Source organism: Parus major, chromosome 7, assembly GCF_001522545.3.
Source record: "Parus major isolate Abel chromosome 7, Parus_major1.1, whole genome shotgun sequence".
NCBI lineage: Eukaryota > Metazoa > Chordata > Aves > Passeriformes > Paridae > Parus > Parus major.
In genome coordinates, this window is record NC_031776.1 from 29,288,427 (window position 1) to 29,304,381 (window position 15,955).

The following is a 15,955-nucleotide window of genomic DNA, read 5'->3' on the forward strand; positions in this document are numbered from 1 at the left end:
ATAAAGGAACAGTAAGAAAACAATGGGTATATGGATACATGGATGAATGGGTGAGAAAGTGAAAAAATAATAAGAGACTAGGTAGAAAAACCTAACCCGAGTCTGTGTGGTGATCCATGATAAAATATCAGGTGTTTCTGCACCTGTATCGTGTGTAAGTTGGGAAAAGCCTATGTGTATGGCAAGGAAAAGCCTTCTGTAGAAGTCTGGAGCTGATGCCTGGTAGGGCTCCCAGAATTTATATAAATAAAGGACAACATCAGTTCAATGTTTTTTGTTCTTTTCCAAGGCCTTCACTGTGTCCAGTAGTGGGGCAACCACAGAGTGCACTCAGTGTAAGAAAACTGTCTGTGTGGGAACCTTGTTCCCAGGGATTAGGCCAGGTTTGCTTTCTGCCAGGTGCATGAATAAAAGTTCATAGAGCTCTTCAAGCACAGTCTGCAGACCCTAAATATCTATGACAGCCCTTCTGCAGAAGCCTGTTTGTGAGCTGTGCTGAAGCATGGCCAATGACCAGCAGCAGTTTTGCAACAAAGAATGCCTGTCCCTCCCTCATTCCACATTGCAGACAACTATATCAAGTACTGCTGTTATCTGGGGCCTTTAACTGGGATTGTAAAAAAATGATACTGTAAGTTCTAAATATTCTTCAGAAATGCAAATCTCTTCCAAAGCCTTTTTGGAAGTTCTCCATACATACAGAAGCCTTCATAAATAAAGAATAATAGAACTGGGCACGTTTTCCAGAAATGCCTTTTATCTCACTAGCTGAGGATGCTGTTCTGTGTTTTATTATCTTCAAGAGGAGGTGCAGTAGCCACCTAGGTTAGCACACAGCTGGGTCACAGGCAGAGAGCGGCACGGCTGACAAGGCCTGCAGCACAGGAGCTTGTTAGGCACACAGCAGCGTGCTGTGAACTACTCCAGGGTCTTGGCAAGAGCGCAGCGAGCAGTGGACAAGTTCTATAAAATTGATTTTCCAATAGTGTTGGCATTTTCGAGAGGAAAGGGAAAAGAGACAGCAGCAGTGTGAAGCCATCGGATCACGTGCGTTCTCACTTATGAAAAGGGCTTGTGCTTATCTCAGGTTAGCAACAGGATATGCAGTTTTAGGGCTGATATCAAAGGCATTTCGGTTTATTTATTTAGCCACTTGCAATAGATGCTGTGTTGTCAGCTCCAGGAGCTGAAGTCCCTTATTTATGTGCCTGGATTTCCCTGTGTCATTCTGCCAGCGTGGCTCAGCCCTGATCTGGTTTCCACACTCATTCAGTACTTGCTGAAATAGTCACCTAGGGAGTAAACACTGCCAGCCACGGCCGTGCTTTCTGAGATATGGAGCCCAGCCCAGTCAGAAGTTTGCCAAGATAACCTCCTTGCATCATGTGCCAAAGAGCCTCAAACAGCTGGAGCATTGAAGGACTGTGACATTTAAACAAGATACTGAAAATGCAAGGTAATCATCATCATGTTAGAATGCATGCAAATGTGGAATTTAGAAATTAAAGACTTCCTACCATATTTTTATATATGCACCAGTCAACATCTAGGTTTAAGGAACAAATCAAATAGCTGGGACACTGATTTTTTTCAGTGGTGGCTTCTGGTGAGAAGCAAGGACAGTGTGGAGCCTGAAGGTAAACAGCGAATGTACCTGAAGAATGTACCTGGATGCATTCTAGTCCTGTGAGTGTGTGCATCTGTCATAAGTGTGTCACTTGCTAAGAGTCAAAATAAGGTCAGTGCAGATGAGTAAGTATATGTAAAAAAGGCAAGGAGGAAATTCATGTCAAATCAATCTCAAAATAGATGGCTGAGTGGATGAGGAAAATGGCATAAGAAATGCAAACAGAAAAACTACAGTCTGAGAACAAAAGCAGCCTTGCACAAGAAGTTAATTTTTTCTCTGGGCTTGATTGAAAATATTTTAAATATATCTGTCATTGAAGTTAGAACGAAAATTAACGTATCTAAGTTTGGAGATTCAGTTTCTCTCCTCATGAAACTCAGATTGTCTCCCTTCCTTCCTCCCTCCCTCCTTCCTTTTCCTCTCCCTCCCCTTCATTTCCTTTGTCACATCTCAGATCCACAAGGAAGGAGAAGATTCTAGGAACTGCACTTGAAAGCTTCTGCCCAGGACCCAAAGTTTTCTGTGAAGTCATTAGCAGGCAATCACAGTGACAATTGCATTTGGCAACACTGTTGGCTGAATTTATTTCAATTAGCACTATATTTGTAGAGATACAGACTTTATACTTAGGCCTAGAAAAAATATCAGCAACTCATTTTAAATTATTGTGAGATAGGGCAATAACCCGCCCTGTTTTGCCCTTCAGTGTACAAAGGCAGAGCGTGAACCTCTCACGCACACATCTTGGGGTGGTGCTGTGCAGGCTCAGGACTGGACTCGATGATCCTTGTGGGTCCCTTCCAACTCAGGTTATGCTATGAATCTGTCCTGTCTGAGCCTGAACAAGGCTACTCCTGCAGAGTTTTCAGTCCAGAGAGAGCAGCAGATTCCGCTGCAAGTGGTAGAAAGAAATAGCACACACAGAGTGTGATCCTTGTGCTCATTTGATGCATCTATTTTAAGTTAAAAAATTGTCTTCTGGAGAGGCCTGTTTCTTTCCTTCACCTGTTGCAGATGGAAAAGGTGCCAAACTTCATAGACATCTAACTTCTAGGCCTCGGAATAAGGAGATAATGATGTTATCCTGTGTAATTTGTTCAATAGCACAGGTTATCTGGGTCAGTGTTGAGGAATGTTTGTGTTGCAGCAGTCTCAGGCACTTCTGTCAGACAGCAATCACTGCTGGCATTGACAGTGCTGGGAAGGACACATTACAGAGCAGTTTGAAAAATGTCTATTTCTCTTAGCCAACAGAAATCTGCAAATTTACAGTGACAGTTCAAATATCGTAAGTTCTCGTTTCCAACAAATACATCCATTTTGCAGCATTCAGCTTCCTCACAAATTTGACCTTTCCCTCAGAAAGCACAAGCTGCAAATGCAAAAATAAGGGAACTAAGAGCTCACTTAGAAACACCATTTTCCATTACAAGCAGTTTTAATGAAATATATTCCATCAGCTGGAGTTGCTTTTGACAGTCAGTAAGTGATTCAGATGCCTAAACACAGGATTCATGGTCTGTCTTAGAAATACTTGGAGGCATCCAGGACACCTGCATGGAGCTGGGGATGTGACAGCCACCTGCAAGACCCTTACCTTGCTGAGGCTGGGCTGGGGCTGGGGAAGGGACACTCTGGGGTATCTGGAATAGCATTGCACACCCTGTGGCTGTGCAATTAGTTCCAGAATCTCTACAATTTCAGACAATAAAACACCCCATCTGATGCCATTACTAATGGGCTGTCAGAGCCTGATAAAGGAGAGGGGACAGCGGCACAGTGCCCTTGAATCTCACTCTAAATTCATGACACTCTTTTGGTCCCTCCTGGTGATTTTGCACCGCAGCAGGCAGAAATTCCTGCGTTGGCAGCTCCGTGCTGCATGGAGCAGGTGCTGGCTCACACACTGCCCCCGTGGCAAGGCCCAGAGCAGGAGGCAGGGTGCAATGCAGGCACTCAGGGCAGGAGCCCGTGCTGTCCTGGGAACACTCCCAGCACATGGCATGCAGCCACAACAAGCTCGGCAGGCAACAATGAAGTCTGGCGTTGGGCAACGGGATTGTGCAAGGAACAGCGGGATAAACGGAGCGGTACCTGGTAATCAACTCTGTGTAAGTCTCCCTGAAGCTATAGAAAGACAAGGAGGATTAATAATTGCCTGAGTCAGCATTATTATATGTATAGTTTTTATTAAGTCTCAGGGTCACAGAGGCACCACTGGAGAGCCATGTGCCTAGAGAAGGAAGACAAGAACATAACTGGTCCAGGCTGGCTGCGGCTCTGAGCAACCTGGTCCTGTGGAAGGTGTTCCTGCCCATGCCAGGGGGTTTGGAATGGGATGATCTTTAAGGTCCTTTCCAATCAAAACTATTCTGTGATTCTATGGGAATATAATATAAATGGAATTGGTATTGCAGACTTCTCAGGCCTTTTCCTATTTCATAATTATATTACCATTTTGGCTATAATCACTATGAAAAGATAAAGAATTGTCTCTATTCTATAGTGACCTGCTAGTTGGTGTCAGCAAAGAATTATTAGGCTGCCCTGGATTTCTGAGCTACTGCTTAAACTTGACCTTTTCTGATGAAAGCAGGGGCTTAGCCGTGGTGTGTAAGATTTGATGATACTACATACAGAACAGGGTATGAACCTTCTGAACTTACATTTTAATGTGATGGCAAATGGATCTGTTAACAGAACCAGTTATATTTTCTTCCACATATTTCTAAGGTTTAATGAGGAAGGCTTAAGAAGGTTTAATGAGAAAGATATTCTTTTAGTTTTTGCTTCTTTTAGTAGAATTATCACACAAAAGTTGAACTAAAGTACGCAGGACTTCAGAGGTACCGAAAAATACGTGCTCAGCTGTGTTGCTCATGTGGAACACTGAACTATGATCAGCTTAAAGTGGCTCCTGGATTTTGTCTTAGCCCTTTACTCCTATGCAACATATTTTAAATGTGAATTTCTGCTGTCATTGTAAATTTACCCCAGTGAAGAATTTGGCCTTCATGTTGCAGAGACAAAATCTCAGTATTGTGTTTGTGTTTGGATTGTTCTTAGTGGGTTTTTTTTGGTAAGTTGTTTTCTTCTTTTTGCTCGAGTGATTCATTTATGAAACAAGATGATGAGATTCAGGTTTCTGATGGTCTTTCCATTACCCAGGAATTGAAGTACTCTGAGCAGGCCAGGACTCGCATAAAGATAAACACACATACTTGAAGTGAACACAAACACTTTAAATACAACTTGTGCCCTGTGCTATTTACCCTGCTGATCTTCTGCTGTGGATTTATGGCTGTTGTCACAGTACTTTCTTTTCTGGTCTTTCTCCGAAGAAAGCTTTCTCAAGAACTAAGTTAATTAAATTCACAGAGTGTTAAACTAAAAATATTGTCCATACAGATATTTACATATATACATGCATACACCTACAATTAGAAACCAGTTCTTCTGGAGATTTGATCTAAATCTGGCAGATTAGATTATCTGATAATTAGTTTGAGTTTGGATGTGCAGGGCAGATGCTGGACTCCAGATAACATAATTACTTTGAGAAAGGGCACCAGTTTCTCATATGTGCATCCTTAGAGTCTTAGGAAGGTCCATTCCAAATAAATTCAAAGCCATGTGTCAGTTGCCAAATATATTATTTTTAAAAGGGAATTTTATGCAGTAGTGTTTTTGAGAGTTATCTGCTTATACAATTTCTGGACTTTAGATAATTTCCCAGTATTTGTGGTGCAGCAGAATAAAGATCATGTTTTATTCCAGTGATGAGATTTTAGCTATATATTATTAGAGAATTTAGAAGTAGTTTTACATTGTTGTAACCAGAGCACGCCAATGGCCCACCAGGACCAAAATGAGTAATATTTTGCCATTTCTGCTGCTTCAGAAAAAGTGATCTTAACTTCAGAACCTGCAGCAATGTTACATCTTATATCTTCAGATGAAACTTGGTCTCTTGTGTCTGTGCTACAAAACTGATGCATTTTCTATTTGCTCTATAGGCAGAATTTCAGTCATCCTGACTTTCTCTTTTTTCTGCATAATAAATAAGGATTGTCATTCAGGGTTTTTTTTTCTTATTCATAAGTAAGAAATGTCATCTTCGTTTGGTGTAGAGCCACTTCAGATGCTTTACTAACATTTTATTGTCTGCCTCACTAATAAATACACTGTGTACAAGAAACACTGTGGCTTCCCTTAGATTGTTCTATTCATTTGATTCAAGTGGACAATAAAGCATGCTGAATGACAGAGTGTCACTGATGACTAGAGAGCTTTAAAGAAAAACCATTCTGCCTCCTGCCTTTTCATCGATTTTCATATATTTGAATGTACCTTGCACACACACACACTTTATTTTAATAGTCTTGTTGATATATTTCTGTTAATTTTTAGTGATGAAAAAATAGTGAAAATAGGTACCCAGATATTGAAGATTAATAAACAGTCTGCTATTGAGAAATGTTAGTTACATATATTTTTGGTAAATTATTCTGCTCTACTTGGAAAACATTGGAAAACAGAGAGGTCCTTTAAAAGGAAAAAAAAAAAAAAGGTGTATATATATATATGTCCATCTGCTCTGGGCATAGATGAAAGAGATGACTGAGAAATTCCAGTCTGTGACTTGTATCAGGGGTGTGAGTTGGTGGGTTGGTAACAAAAGACGTGGCTTTCTCTCAGGTTGGAGTTTGCCATGTTGCAGAGCCTGGTGCAAAGCCAGCACCTCTTGTGTTCCCTTTTGGCTCACACAGTGCACAGGTCTCATGTGCTGCACAGGGATAAGCTGTTATTTACATCAGTTTTTCTTTTTTCACTCTTCCTAGTCAAGCAGAAGACTGTAATTCCTCTCTCCGTTAACTAGATGTGACACTTCAGCAACTTTTTCCTGACATACATCTGGTTTTCTGGAGCCCCTTATCCTGAGGGATCTACTGGACCTCCAGATGCCCTTCAAGTATTAGATACCCACTGTGTGATTTTCAAGGTAGTTCAGCAGAGATTTCTTTCTTTCTAAAATGCAGGTAGGGTTTTTTTTTCCCTGTTTATCACATATTCAGGTGTAAAATACAGATGCATTGGGAAGTAGCAATGATGGCAGCACAGGCAAGGTAATTAAATGAACTGTCTTGGAGGGGGATGATACTGGAGGCTCAGAATGTTACAGCTCTCCACCTCTTAAAATTACATACACTATTTACAACACCTCTTAGCTGAGTAAGAATTTATTTGTGTTGCTGCATGTGCAGCTACATGTTAACTGTGCCATCATGCAGTACTGCTCTGTCTCTGGGTGAAGATGCGAGTGGAAAGACGTACAGAACTTCCTTCTGTGACATTCCCATCTACAGATACCCATGAACTGCTAGAAATAACCTTTCATAATACCCACAATTTTCTGTGGTTCTAATTTTTATTGTGCCTGCTGCCTGAAAGATGATAAGACTTATTCATAAATTCACACTCCAGTGGTTTGATAAATATATAACAGTCTGAAAAGGAGTTTCTTGGTGCAGTGCATGTTATTTATCAGGTCTCGGTTTTCCTTGGGTTTGGTCCTAAGGTTTGTTGTTGATTTTTTGTTGGGTTCTTTTGTTTTTTTTATTTTGACATTTTTGGCTGACTTCTCTGATCCTCTTCCTATTTAGAGCCACAAGGAAAAACAGCACTTGGGACAACTAAAACTAAATTCATTGTGACAAAAAATATGTTTATATACCTTTATTATATTATCTCTTCCTCTCTATCTGATAAATGAGGAGGCGAGAATATTGTAAAGTGATATTCTATAGCAGGCACAACGCTTATCAGTTACTTTCCTTTGACCTTCTGCCTTAGAAAATTAATTCACTTGAGCTGTTCGTACACTAGAACATTAGGAAAAAAATAATGTTAGCACTGGTGAATATAATCTCTGCAGGAAAGCTGGGCAATTATTCAGTGGTCTAATCTTATCTCTTGTTTCATTTTTATATGGCAAGTCTACATTTAAAGTATTAGATATACTGTTCTTCTGCTCAGTACCATCAAACCCCAGTAAATAAACGCTGCTAAGTGCCACCATGAGTGAAGGAGCTTATAATGAGAAGTGTGAGCAGCCCTGTGCACCATTCATCATTCTGATCAGGCCCATATTGGGGCTCTTTTTATCAGCACTACTCGGAGCGGTGTCATCACCTCTGGTATAAATCTTCTGTCAGTGTCTGTCGTCCCCGTGCCCTATTAAACTCATGCTCTCACATAATCACTGAATGACCTTTGGATGTCTTTCATTAACCTCTGACCTGAACCCCGCTGCCTTCTTGTTGGTAGGTAAATCTATAACATGACATTTGCTTATGACTCAACCTTTATCCTTGCTTAATAGTTGTGCCTTTCAATTTTATTTTTTTTTTTATTTTTTTTTTGTTGTTGTTCTGGAGCAAAAAGATAGTTACAATCTTAAGGCACAGCTTGGATTTTAAAGGTTGGAACACAATATTCACCTAAGTGTCTCCTAATAGACTTTCTAATATTTTTCTGCTACTGCATGTTGAATCTTATCTGTTGTAAACTGATGCAGGATGTTAGCCTCTCAAGTAATAATTTCATTTCTGATAGAAGTTTTCTTTCCCTCAGATATTTTCTTCTTGCTATGTTTACCTAATCAGGGATTAAAGATTGATTAATTCAAATTCAATTATGCAGCTGTGCCACAGCTTAGCCTAAAACTTCTGATCCTGCAGGAGAGGGTAGTTACTACACAGGAATAATGATAAAAATAAGACAAGATTTTGTTCCTATGAGGGTCAAGTGGGCTGGAAAGTAGTTCCTGCAGAGCTCTCTCTGTGTTGCCGATGTCTTACTGCAAAGCCTTGGTCAAGCTACTTGCTTTTTCTATGACTCATTTACCTCACTTGTAAAACGGGCCATGGTAAAACTGTGCCTGCAGAATAAAACATGAAAAATGGCTTCTATTTACCTCTTGTGTGCTCGGGAACCAGGCTGATGCTCTTATTAACCCTGCTCAGCTAAGTGTGTGTACAGAGTTGAAAGCATACTGAATTATATTTCTCCCCCTTCAGTCCTCCCTCCCCTCTGTGAATGAGCCTCTAGTTGCTCTTAACTATAATTAGTACCAATTAACTAAAATTCTTAGCAGATTTAGTGCTGCAAACCCATTGATGAAAGGGGTTCTTGGCAGTGAACAGGGAAGGAAGCAATTGTGGTTTGTGCAGGCACTGGAATGAGGGGTTTGTGAAAAGGCAGGAGTGGCTGATGTTCCCTTGGCGAGGGTTGGAGGAATGGGCTCAGCCTCTGATGGGAAATGGGAGACAGGGAATGGATGTGGCACCAGAGAAGCTCAGGGGACACAAAATGCAGGCATTAAGGCTGAGTGAGATTGTGGGGATAGGTGTGAAGGGGGTCTGTCTGTTAGGTGCTGTGGTGCTGATTCAGTCTTTGGAGTGATCACAGGAAAGAGCACAAGGCTTCCTGTGGGAAAATTAGGGTAAAACTATGAGTACATGTACACGGATGGCTTCTGTAATTCTCTGCCAAAGTGCTGTAAATCCTCCTGAAGCAACGGTAAAGTAAGAAGAGATTAAATGGCTTTATCTTCTCCTGAATTTGACACATATCTTTAATAAGAATATTTTAGCATAATTGTGTACGTATAAAAATTTCCACTAATTTATGTAATGGCGACAGTGTTTCCTGCTCCGTATAATGCACACATTCTCATTAAGTCTGTCTTGATTTTGCTATGCAGGAATGCAAGCAAAAAGCAAAATGCCAGCAGTTTGTTCCTGAAATTTTCTTTTACTGTATTCAGGAGTGGCAAGTAGGTTATGCTTCTCTTTCCTGTTCTGGTATGAGGCTGTCTCCTCACAGCTGGAAGGCCCATCTCTTCTCAGCTTGTGATCAAGTACCATCAAAATGGAGACAATTTCAGGGAATTGGGAATGAACAGATAAGCAATTTGTCTCTTCTTTAAACCTACAGCTTTGATCTAGCATTTCTCCCTGGTTTTATCAGTGTTTCTCATTTCTCCTTTTTCTCTCTCATTTTCTTCTGTGCTTGGGTTTGTGTTTTTTGATATCAAGGGCAAAAAACCCCAGTGTTGATATTTTTCACTTCATAAAATACCTGGAACAGGTTACAGGGGTAGCAAAGGAATCTGTAACAAAGCCCAGCTGTCAGCAGATACCTGTCCCTGGTGTTGGCTGACAGCTGTAGCTCCTCTGCCCCTCTGGAAAGAGAGGCTGCTCTTGGCATCAGCCATCTCCACTGGAAGGTGACAACACCACATGTGCCTGGCACTGGTGTCCTCTGAATGACTGGGGCATTGTCTGAAACAGCATCAGCCTCCTTGTGGCGTCTGAGCTCAGACACAGGAGATCTCGGGGGATGTGGCTGCAGAGGTGACAGTGCCCTGGGGGTTGTGGCTGTGGAGGTGGCAGTGTCCTGGGGGATGTGGCTGCAGAGGTGACAGTGTCCTGGGGGATGTGGCTGCAGAGGTGGCAGTGTCCTGGGGGATGTGGCTGCGGAGGTGACAGTGTCAGTGTTTGCACAGAGCTCACTGCCACTTCTGGAGCTCTGGCAGTGCTCAGGTAAACACCAGGGAGTTCATGGAGTTGGTGGTAAATCAAAGCGTGAGATGGCAGCTCCAGAACAGAGTGCACACTAATGTCCTGGCAAGAGGCTGTGGCTAGATCAACCTGCTCTCATTAGCATATGGCACAAACTGGGCAACACGCTGTGTGATAGCAGTCCCTGGGCCATGGGGGGCTATTAATGCCCTCGGGACACTGACCCAAAGCCCTGCAGTGACAGGGAGCAGGGAACTACAGAAAATGTGATGGAAAGCTCATTTCTCTCATATGTGCCTAGTGCCAGTCTTAACTTGGGCCCAGCTTCCCCGGTGGTGCCCATGATGTGAGCTGGTACCTGGGCACAGGTTTACTGGACAGGGATCTGTTATGTCAGGTTTCGTTGGAACTGTTATAATTCCAAATAATGGTAACACTAGTGGCAATAGCAACAAGGTACTCTGGAGCTCTAGCTCTGGATCAGAATTCTATTGTGCTAGGCACTGTAAAACCCTTTCCATCAACCCTGGAGAGTGAGATGAATAAAATCACAAAAACGTGAGAATAGAAATAAAAAATAAAGGACTGTCTCTCTCTACTTTTTATTTGTATTTATAAATACTTTTGGAAATGGTTGTCAGGTTCAAATTTGGCAAAATGCAGTTGAGAACCTCTGGGAAAAAATGTATTTTGAGGATAAATGTGTAAAGTCTCTTAGATAGCTCGGTCCTATGAACCTGAGTGTGCTTTTGATCTGGCCATGGCAAAGCAGAAGATTTTCAACGGATGACAACAACTGGGAGGATTTTGGATGATGGCAGCAAAGAAACACAAAGGGATGGTTAATTGTGTGACCCACAGGGAGCACTGGAACACATTAATGGGTATAAAGAGGCCATATTTCCTTAAGTGACCATTAGTCTTCTGCAAATGTTCCTTGAAATATAAAGGAATGATTTTCTCTCTCCAATTAATCATCCCAGAAATCCTCCTTCGTGTAATCTTGAAAACACGGGAGAGGACTTAGTATCAGTAAGTGTTGCCAGATGTATGAAACGGCAGAGTAATGTGTTGTGTAAAATGATTTTGGGTGGCAGAAACTGGATAGGAAGCCAAGAATACTGCACCAACATTTGAGCTTTTCTGTGAGAGGCGTTGCCAGCCTCGGGAGGGAGCACTGGATAATTTATAGGTTAACATTTTCTTTTTATGTGAATAGCATTTTTTCTCATTTATAGTTAATTAGGTTAAGCATGCATGGGGAGTGAGGGAGGAAAGACTTTCAGAGAGAATCTAAACGATTAGTAATTTGAATGAAGTAAAAGAATCTGCTAAAGGATGTAGCTCTGGAATTAAATATGTTGCTATAACAAGTGTAAGTATCAGATAGGAGTTTTAAAGGTTCTTACATTAATTATAGCAGCAGCATAGAAAGAGGTAGAGCATATTTACAGATTTGGCACATGAATTATTTTCCCAAGTAGCTGGTGTTTCATTTTACTAGAGAAGAAGAAACTATTTGTCCCACCATTTCACAGGTTTGTATATTTTGCACATATTTCTTGTCCGGGGGCTTTGGTTTACATACAGGATCAGTTAAGGTGAATTACAAAGTAAAATGAACATTCCCTTAAAGACTGAGTTTCTTCAAATCTTTTTTCCTGTATAAAATCTTCTTGACACATTCTGGTTGGATGAATATTTTTTTGGCCAGTTCTTTGTGTCCATCTCTACTCAAGGACAGGAACAGTTTCATATAGGTCCCTCCAAAAATTTTGCACCATATTTAGTCTGGGACAGACTTTTATACAGACACTCAAATGTCTCAGGGTATTGAAATCACCTGGGCTGCAGTTTGTTTAGTGGTGCACAGAGCTGTCAAATGCAGCACATTGGTGGTGAGAGTTACACAGTGGGCTGGCATCTCCCACCACGAGGATGGTGCAGTTCTCCTTTGCAGCTCTGCATGACAGGCTCTGTCCTGTGCTGATGCCCCATTTCTCTGGAAAAACTGGCTGGTTTCAACCCCAAGCCTGGCTTTTTCACTCTCTGCCTCTATTGTGTGATCCAGAGCATAGATGCCATGGCCTGAGACAGGATTTTGTGTTCCAGGATATCTATGATGAGCATTTTCACCTGGAAGGCTTTCCATTGTGTCATTTTTGAAAATGCTCAAAACAGCTCTTTAACTAATTTTCAGTACTCTTAAATGTTGGGTGGAGTTTCTAAACGTAAGCATATAAGTTCAAATTTAAGCACCTTTGTCCAAAGGACCTGATGTACAAATTCTCCCAGCTGAAGAGTGTGGAGTACTTCTGACCATCAGGCAGGACTTTGAGTTAGATACTAAATACAGATTTAACCGTTTATCCCCTGACACAAATAATTCAAAAGGTGAATGATTTATGATTTCAAGAAATGAGTGATTATTTATACTGAAAAACATTGTCATTTTTATTGCACATAAGCAGTTCCACATGGAGAGTTATTCAAAGTAATTTAATGTTTGTGCTGTGCCCATAAATGCCAGTTTCTTTTTCTAGGCAAGGACCTTTAAAATATGCTAAAAGAATTGAATGCTGAGCCCCAGTGAAAGTCAGGGAGAGATAAGCACTGAATTCTCTAATTTTAAAAGATCCCAGTGTTTATTGGCTTACCCCCCAGCTGAGAAAACAACATTTTAGGATAAATTTTGGGTTCTTCTAACATGACAAGTGTGGTGCAATGGGTTTAAATGCCCTGTCTTGGGTGACCCAGGGAAGAAGAAGCAGACCCAGTAGAACAGAGGCACCTGAGTCAGAGCCCATTCACCTCCTGATCCACAGGCCTTCTCTCACAAGCCAAAGGGATTGTTTCACATGTGCAAGGAGACATGTCAGACAAAACAACAGTTCAGCCAAGCTCATAGTGGGTTTGGATAAATAGGATTTGGCCAAGCAGCCCATGCTGAACAGCGGAGCCCAGACCTTTGAGTTTGCTTCCTGGCTAACTGCACCTGTGCCTCTGGTGGCTCCTGGCAAGCCCTTCAGCTTGAAAATCTGGGCAGAAATGAGTTAGTTGTGAGAATTAGCTAACACTGTGCAAGAGCTCTGCCAGGGAGCTGCTCTGCCCACAGTGGGAGAGCCTGAGACATGTGCTGCCTCCAGCCTCTTGCTGAGTAGGATTGACTTGCTCGTCTGTTGCTGCTGAGGTCATTGGGAGGTGTTTTGATGCACCCTTTGGCCCCATACTTGCCCAGGCAGCCCCATGGACTGAAGCTGACTGAGATTGGTGCAGTTTAGCTGTTTTGACCATCAACCAATTCCCACAGCTCAAGGAAGGAGTTTTTATGTGAATAATCAATAAGCAATGATCACTGCTGCCTGTGGAGCAGCACCAGACCTGCAGGGCAGCTCTGCCACACCTGATTGCTGCCCCTCTAAAGCAGGTCCATAGCTCTCCATGAAGAGATTCCAGCACAGTTAGAATGTTAACAGGACTGGTCCCTCTGCCCATGTGTTGGTTCCCACATGTGGCAAGAATGGTCACAGCAGAAGGATCCAGGTTGAGGAACCACAACACTTTTATTTCCTGACATCCTTTCTGCTTAGAGGGTCAGATTGCAGGGGGGCAGCTTTGGGATTAGACAAAGGTGGAGTCTGCTGCTGCTACTACTTTATTTGTCCCAGCAGCATCAAATGTCTCCTCTCTTCATCAGAGAGAAGGAAGAGAGGTAGGCATATTTTATCAGTGGCAAAAATGGCAATATCCAAGGAGAGGGATCACTGGTGTGCATCTCTTCAAGACCTGGATCATACCACTGGCAGGTGAAATGTTTCTCCTTGGACCAGTTGGTTTTCCCATCTTTGGGAATGGCTCCTTCCCTTGCACCTGGGCTTTGTCTCTTCTCCACTTCTGTACTTGATCATCAGGACAGTGGGAGGTGCTGGGTGCACTAACAGTGCCTGGAGAACTGCATAGCTCTGAATGGCTTTTGCTGTTTCCTTGTGGGATCTCTCCTGGAGCCTGTGCCAGTGGATGTTCCAAAGTTTGGCTTATAGTAACATTCCTTTGAGAAATAATGCTTTCACTGGGAGAAGTTGCCAGTACATTAAAAATGTAAGAAGGACAGCATTTTTCACACAAACACTTGCTGTCAATATGGATAATGAGCTACGTGCTGCTCGTTTCCTTCTTGGGGTGGGAGACAAAGGAGGACTGGACTTTGTGCTGAATGGATGCTTGTGAGAAGCTGGTACTATTCAGTGATTCACGAGCAGCTTGCAGACATCAGGAGTAAAGGTTCATTACATCTCTAATTTTTTTCTTCCTTTGGGCAGGTGGCCTCACAGCCCAACAGCTGATCCTACGTTTTAAATTTAATTTTAATTGAATGCACTGTTAGAGATGCCTTAAATTGACTCTTTTTGTTTGAATTTCCTAAGGGAGTTTGCCCCAAGACCTCTATCCTAGTGATAACTTATTCTGGCCAATGGAGCCAGTGTATATTTATTGCACAGCTCTCTGTCCCCTCTCCAGCTTCTGCTCCCATGAACACTGCAGTTGCTGATGACTAGAAAATTACTCAAGTGTGAACTGTTTCACTGTCTGTCACTTTGCTCATTAGCCTAGTGAGAAAATGTATCTATGGCTCTGTCACACACAGCCCTCATTAGGTTAGCAGCACATTGAGATCATTGCCTTTTTTAAAGATGGCTGCAGGAAAATGGCTGGGTAGTTTGATGCTCCTCAGTAATAAGTGGAAGTAGCAAAATCAGGGCTCACTGCATTCCCTTCTGAGATAATTGCATTGTTTGCAGAGCCTGATCAATGGAATGAAGTGATACTGCTGGGCAAGGCAGCGTATTCCCACTTCTTACTCTGAGTGGAAGGGGCAGAAGGTGCTAAAATAATTCAGTATGCAAAAGAGATTGAGGACAAGGACACTCCATTTTTTGCATTAGCTTCTCCTTGCGCCTGTTGAACTGGAGGAGCCCCGTGGAGGGCATTGTGCTATTATTTGTATCAGCATGAGCAGAGTTTAGGTCTATCAGCTATAACTCTAACTGGAAATGAGGGCTACCAGGGGTTTCTAGTTCTTACCTCCAGCAATTAGCCAAAGTAGCACTAATCAATATAGAACCATTTTGGCCATTCTCAGAAGGCTGAATTTAGACACCCTCACTGGCAAATGTCTGTGCTGTGCTTCTGCTAGAAAAGATGTGCTAAATGACCACAAGCCTTCTCTGTAATTAGTGCTTTCTTTCTAGCTCCTAAGCAAAGAGTGCCACTAACCTCCACACTGGCATTGCCCCTCAAGTTGCTTCATTAACTTTTATTTTCTCTGGAAAGACAGGTTGGTTCATTCCAACCACTGAGCACTAGGACTTATAGCAGGACCACAGTGTAGCATGGGACCATTGTATTGATGCTAACTGCTGCTTGCTTTGCTGCAAAGGGTGATTCTGGGAGTTGCAGTACAGCCTTTTCTGTCATGGCTTTGGTGTGGACAAGGTCTAGCTCACCATCTCACAAGGTGCTGTTAGCACTGGGAGGTGATGGTTTGAATGTCACTACAATTGCTCAGGAAAGTAACTTTACATGAGGCATCTCTTCTATACTTCCATTGTGAAGTATTTTTACTGGTGATTTGCTTCTGTGTGGTGATCACAAAGACCTGAAAAGTAGTTTACACACAAACTTTTGCATCAACCGAATCTTTGTAGAAGTATGTGGGGCAGTATCTGGTCACCCCACTGGA

General features: G+C 42.2%; 1 long non-coding RNA gene across 6 annotated transcripts in view; it reads left to right on the forward strand.

Moving 5' to 3' along the window:
• The first annotated feature begins 1,109 nt into the window (after positions 1 to 1,109).
• Positions 1,110 to 15,955, forward strand: part of LOC107207177 — a 28,788-nt gene continuing 13,942 nt past the window's right edge. Inside the window, exons 1-2 of one of the 6 annotated variants that reach the window (XR_004498330.1) lie at positions 1,110 to 1,456; positions 1,595 to 1,686. This is a non-coding gene — a long non-coding RNA (uncharacterized LOC107207177). Of the gene's footprint in view, positions 1,457 to 1,594; positions 1,739 to 15,955 lie in introns of all 6 variants that reach the window. The other 5 variants (XR_001522641.2, XR_002001925.2, XR_002001926.2 and 2 more) reach the window with 5 other exon arrangements.